Source organism: Rattus norvegicus, chromosome 5 (genome assembly GCF_021556685.1).
Source record: "Rattus norvegicus strain SHRSP/BbbUtx chromosome 5, alternate assembly SHRSP_T2T, whole genome shotgun sequence".
NCBI lineage: Eukaryota > Metazoa > Chordata > Mammalia > Rodentia > Muridae > Rattus > Rattus norvegicus.
This window is the reverse complement of record NC_141538.1, coordinates 59897407-59903906: the sequence shown is the minus strand read 5'-3', so window position 1 is coordinate 59903906 and position 6500 is coordinate 59897407. Positions and strand designations below refer to the sequence as shown.

At 39.1% G+C, this 6500-nt stretch overlaps 1 non-coding gene across 1 annotated transcript; it reads left to right on the top strand.

Annotated features, from left to right (window-relative positions):
* The first annotated feature begins 1095 nt into the window (after nucleotides 1-1095).
* On the top strand, nucleotides 1096-1202 carry Rnu6-48 (RNA, U6 small nuclear 48). Its single transcript, XR_015621598.1, has one exon. It is a non-coding gene; the product is annotated as a U6 spliceosomal RNA (small nuclear RNA).
* Nucleotides 1203-6500: the final 5298 nt, after the last annotated feature.

Below are 6500 nucleotides of genomic sequence, written 5' to 3'. Positions count from 1 at the left end.
GCGTGCCTGTGTTTGAATAAGAATGTGGCATAACAGAGTTGCTAGTGGTTAGGAATGCTTTTTTAAGCAGGAGAAAGTGTGTGGGAGACCATTTTTGAATTCTTTATCATTTGGAACCAATTTGTCATCTGACAAATTCTGGCTTTTTTGTCACAGGTGAGTCTACCCCAAAAATACAGTAACATTGTAACATTGTATGAACCGAACAAGTCACATTTAGGAACACATGTGTACATTGTGTATTTATATACACACTTACCTCCCTAGATATACTATATCCATGCAATAATAATTAGTATAAAGGGGGCCGTGCATTTGGAGGAGTGTGAAGAGAAATACAGGAGGAGGACACAGAACTGTTCACACAGTTTTTAAACGCAGGTCTTCTAGTACCCAACCTGTAATTACTAAAATAAATAAATAAACAAAAATAGTCAAGCAAACAAGCAAATACCAAATTACCCCAATTTGGAGGGAAGAAAGAAGGAAAGTGCTGCAATTATGTTATAATCTCAAAAGTAAAATAAAATAAAATAAACCCTGAATGTTACTTGTGAGACTAGCTGGTGAGGAGGATATAGTCAGAGTTGGGGCAGGAGTAAACATGTCTAGAATATATTGTATGAAAGAAATGAATACAAGCTGTCACTTGAAAATTAATCAGTTAATAATAGGAGTATTTCAATGAAAACTGTGAATGTTAGTAAAACACGGCTTAGGAATGTTTCTGTCTTTGGAGTTAATGTGCATGGATCACACATTTTCATGACTCGTATCCTCAGCTAGTTAGGCAACACTGCTTTTCATTTATTTATTTTAAAAGTGAATTTCACTTTATCTTATGCAACATAATGAGCATCTAAAGAAAGAGCTATCATAGTTCTTCGCTCCCTCTTTTAATAGGGTCACTTTTGCTTGTTTTCTATACTTGCTGTTTTTGTTAACCACTTGTTTCTCAGAATTATCAACATATTAACTTTTATATTATCATTGCTTTTTTAAAGGTGGAAATAATCTTGAGATTTTACGTAGTACCAGGAGACACCCTGTGAGAATCTGAAATCCTGATTTATTAGTCTAAGAAGTGTCTAAGCAGTGCTCGCTTCGGCAGCACATATACTAAAATTGGAACGATACAGAAAAGATTAGCATGGCCCCTGCGCAAGGATGACATGCAAATTCGTGAAGCGTTCCATATTTTTACAAATCCAGCACTACAAAGGATAATAAATGGTAAAGCCCAACATAAGGAGGCAAGCTATACCCTAGAAGAAGCAAGAAACTAATCGTCTTGGCAACAAAACAAAGAGAATGAAAGCACACAAACATAACTTCACATCCAAATATGAATATAAAGGGAAGCAATAATCACTATTCCTTAATATCTCTCAATATCAATGGCCTCAACTCCCCAATAAAAAGACATAGATTAACAAACTGGATACGCAACGAGGACCCTGCATTCTGCTGCCTACAGGAAACACACCTCAGAGACAAAGACAGACACTACCTCAGAGTGAAAGGCTGGAAAACAACTTTCCAAGCAAATGGTCAGAAGAAGCAAGCTGGAGTAGCCATTCTAATATCAAATAAAATCAATTTCCAACTAAAAGTCATCAAAAAAGATAAGGAAGGACACTTCATATTCATCAAAGGAAAAATCCACCAAGATGAACTCTCAATCCTAAATATCTATGCCCCAAATACAAGGGCACCTACATACGTAAAAGAAACCTTACTAAAGCTCAAAACACACATTGCACCTCACACAATAATAGTGGGAGATTTCAACACCCCACTCTCATCAATGGACAGATCATGGAAACAGAAATTAAACAGTGATGTCGACAGACTAAGAGAAGTCATGAGCCAAATGGACTTAACGGATATTTATAGAACATTCTATCCTAAAGCAAAAGGATATACCTTCTTCTCAGCTCCTCATGGTACTTTCTCCAAAATTGACCATATAATTGGTCAAAAAACGGGCCTCAACAGGTACAGAAAGATAGAAATAATCCCATGCGTGCTATCGGACCACCACGGCCTAAAACTGGTCTTCAATAACAATAAGGGAAGAATGCCCACATATACGTGGAAATTGAACAATGCTCTACTCAATGATAACCTGGTCAAGGAAGAAATAAAGAAAGAAATTAAAAACTTTTTAGAATTTAATGAAAATGAAGATACAACATACCCAAACTTATGGGACACAATGAAAGCTGTGCTAAGAGGAAAACTCATAGCGCTGAGTGCCTGCAGAAAGAAACAGGAAAGAGCATATGTCAGCAGCTTGACAGCACACCTAAAAGCTCTAGAACAAAAAGAAGCAAATACACCCAGGAGGAGTAGAAGGCAGGAAATAATCAAACTCAGAGCTGAAATCAACCAAGTAGAAACAAAAAGGACCATAGAAAGAATCAACAGAACCAAAAGTTGGTTCTTTGAGAAAATCAACAAGATAGATAAACCCTTAGCCAGACTAACGAGAGGACACAGAGAGTGCGTCCAAATTAACAAAATCAGAAATGAAAAGGGAGACATAACTACAGATTCAGAGGAAATTCAAAAAATCATCAGATCTTACTATAAAAAACCTATATTCAACAAAATTTGAAAATCTTCAGGAAATGGACAATTTCCTAGACAGATACCAGGTATCGAAGTTAAATCAGGAACAGATAAACCAGTTAAACAACCCCATAACTCCTAAGGAAATAGAAGCAGTCATTAAAGGTCTCCCAACCAAAAAGAGCCCAGGTCCAGACGGGTTTAGTGCAGAATTCTATCAAACCTTCATAGAAGACCTCATACCAATATTATCCAAACTATTCCACAAAATTGAAACAGATGGATCACTCCCGAATTCCTTCTACGAAGCCACAATTACTCTTATACCTAAACCACACAAAGACACAACAAAGAAAGAGAACTTCAGACCAATTTCCCTTATGAATATCGACGCAAAAATAATCAATAAAATTCTGGCAAACCGAATTCAAGAGCACATCAAAACAATCATCCACCATGATCAAGTAGGCTTCATCCCAGGCATGCAGGGATGGTTTAATATACGGAAAACCATCAATGTGATCCATTATATAAACAAACTGAAAGAACAAAACCACATGATCATTTCATTAGATGCTGAGAAAGCATTTGACAAAATTCAACACCCCTTCATGATAAAAGTCCTGGAAAGAATAGGAATTCAAGGCCCATACCTAAACATAGTAACAGCCATATACAGCAAACCAGTTGCTAACATTAAACTAAATGGAGAGAAACTTGAAGCAATCCCACTAAAATCAGGGACTAGACAAGGCTGCCCACTCTCTCCCTACTTATTCAATATAGTTCTTGAAGTTCTAGCCAGAGCAATCAGACAACAAAAGGAGATCAAGGGGATACAGATTGGAAAAGAAGAAGTCAAAATATCACTATTTGCAGATGACATGATAGTATATTTAAGTGATCCCAAAAGTTCCACCAGAGAACTACTAAAGCTGATAAACAACTTCAGCAAAGTGGCTGGGTATAAAATTAACTCAAATAAATCAGTTGCCTTCCTCTATACAAAAGAGAAACAAGCCGAGAAAGAAATTAGGGAAACGACACCCTTCATAATAGACCCAAATAATGTAAAGTACCTCGGTGTGACTTTAACCAAGCAAGTAAAAGATCTGTACAATAAGAACTTCAAGACACTGAGGAAAGAAATTGAAGAAGACCTCAGAAGATGGAAAGATCTCCCATGCTCATGGATTGGCAGGATTAATATAGTAAAAATGGCCATTTTACCAAAAGCAATCTACAGATTCAATGCAATCCCCATCAAAATACCAATCCAATTCTTCAAAGAGTTAGACAGAACAATTTGCAAATTCATCTGGAATAACAAAAAATCCAGGATAGCTAAAGCTATCCTCAACAATAAAAGGACTTCAGGGGGAATCACTATCCCTGAATTCAAGCAGTATTACAGAGCAATAGTGATAAAAACTGCATGGTATTGGTACAGAGACAGACAGATAGACCAATGGAATAGAATTGAAGACCCAGAAATGAACCCACACACCTATGGTCACTTGATTTTTGACAAAGGAGCCAAAACCATCCAATGGAAAAAAGATAGCATTTTCAGCAAATGGTGCTGGTTCAACTGGAGGGCAACATGTAGAAGAATGCAGATCGATCCATGCTTATCACCCTGTACAAAGCTTAAGTCTAAGTGGATCAAGGACCTCCACATCAAACCAGACACACTCAAACTAATAGAAGAAAAACTAGGGAAGCATCTGGAACACATAGGCACTGGAAAAAATTTCCGGAACAAAACACCAATGGCTTATGCTCTAAGATCAAGAATCGACAAATGGGATCTCATAAAACTGCAAAGCTTCTGTAAGGCAAAGGACACTGTGGTTAGGACAAAACGGCAACCAACAGATTGGGAAAAGATCTTTACCAATCCTACAACAGATAGAGGCCTTATATCCAAAATATACAAAGAACTCAAGAAGTTAGACCGCAGGGAAACAAATAACCCTATTAAAAATGGGGTTCAGAGCTAAACAAAGAATTCACAGCTGAGGAATGCCGAATGGCTGAGAAACACCTAAAGAAATGTTCAACATCTTTAGTCATAAGGGAAATGCAAATCAAAACAACCCTGAGATTTCACCTCACACCAGTGAGAATGGCTAAGATCAAAAACTCAGGTGACAGCAGATGCTGGCGAGGATGTGGAGAAAGAGGAACACTCCTCCATTGTTGGTGGGATTGCAGACTGGTAAAAGCATTCTGGAAATCAGTCTGGAGGTTCCTCAGAAAATTGGACATTGAACTGCCTGAGGATCCAGCTATACCTCTCTTGGGCATATACCCAAAAGATGCCTAAACATATAAAAGAGACACGTGCTCCACTATGTTCATCGCAGCCTTATTTATAATACCCAGAAGCTGGAAAGAACCCAGATGCCCTTCAACAGAGGAATGGATACCGAAAATGTGGTACATCTACACAATGGAATATTACTCAGCTATCAAAAACAACGAGTTTATGAAATTCATAGGCAAATGGTTGGAACTGGAAAATATCATCCTGAGTGAGCTAACCCAATCACAGAAAGACATACATGGTATGCACTCATTGATAAGTGGCTATTAGCCCAAATGCTTGAATTTCCCTAGATGCCTAGAACAAACGAAACTCAAGACGGATGATCAAAATGTGAATGCTTCACTCCTTCTTTAAATGAGGAAAAAGAATACCCTTGGCAGGGAAGGGAGAGGCAAAGATTAAAACAGAGACTGAAGGAACACCCTTTCAGAGCCTGCCCCACATGTGGCCCATACATATACAGCCACCCAATTAGACAAGATGGATGAAGCAAAGAAGTGCAGACCGACAGGAGCCGGATGTAGATCGCTCCTGAGAGACACAGCCAGAATACAGCAAATACAGAGGCGAATGCCAGCAGCAAACCACTGAACTGAGAATAGGTCCCCCGTTGAAGGAATCAGAGAAAGAACTGGAAGAGCTTGAAGGGGCTCGAGACCCCAAAAGTACAACAATGCCAAGCAACCAGAGCTTCCAGGGACTAAGCCACTACCTAACGACTATACATGGACTGACCCTGGACTCTGACCCCATAGGTAGCAATGAATATCCTAGTAAGAGCACCAGTGGAAGGGGAAGCCCTGGGTCCTGCTAAGACTGAACCCCCAGTGAACTAGACTATGGGAGGAGGGCGGCAATGGGGGGAGGGTTGGGAGGGGGAAACCCATAAGGAAGGGGAGGGGGGAGGGGGATGTTTGCCCGGAAACCGGGAAAGGGAATAACACTTGAAATGTATATAAGAAATACTAAAGTCAATAAAAAAAAAAAAAGAAATACTCAAGTTAATAAAAAAAAAAAGAAGTGACTAAGCAGTGTTTAAATGTGGCTCTTCTAGTTTCTAACCCATAATTAATAAAACTTGAAACAATCAAATGAATAAATAAATGCAATATTAGCCAGGTGCGAGTGGCAGCCTCTCAGAGAAACACAGGACACACCTCAGTACTTGAGGTACAGACATCTTCAATAGCCACATGGCTCGGCACTTCTCTGGCTTCCTTTCTTCCTGTGTCTCATTTGGTCGTAGCTTTTCACTAGTGCCCCAGTCTGTGAACTGTCTACTTTTTCTGTATGTCTCTCCTGTATCTCTTTCTACATGTGACCCTTTGTCACTCTCCTATGTACATCTGTGAATCAGCCTCTGTGTTTCTTTGTTGCTCCTTGTCTGTCTTTCTGTTTTCTTCTGTCTTCATGTGTGTTCCTGACACACATCTGTCCATTTCCCTGTTATTGGGTCTCTCTGTTCACGTCTGTGTTCATCTCTGTCTCCCTGTATCTCGAAGTCTGGTCAAGCTTTGTGTCTCCATGTGCCTTATATAATCTTTTCTCCGCATTCATATATGTCTCCCTCCGTGAATTTTGGTTTATGCACGTT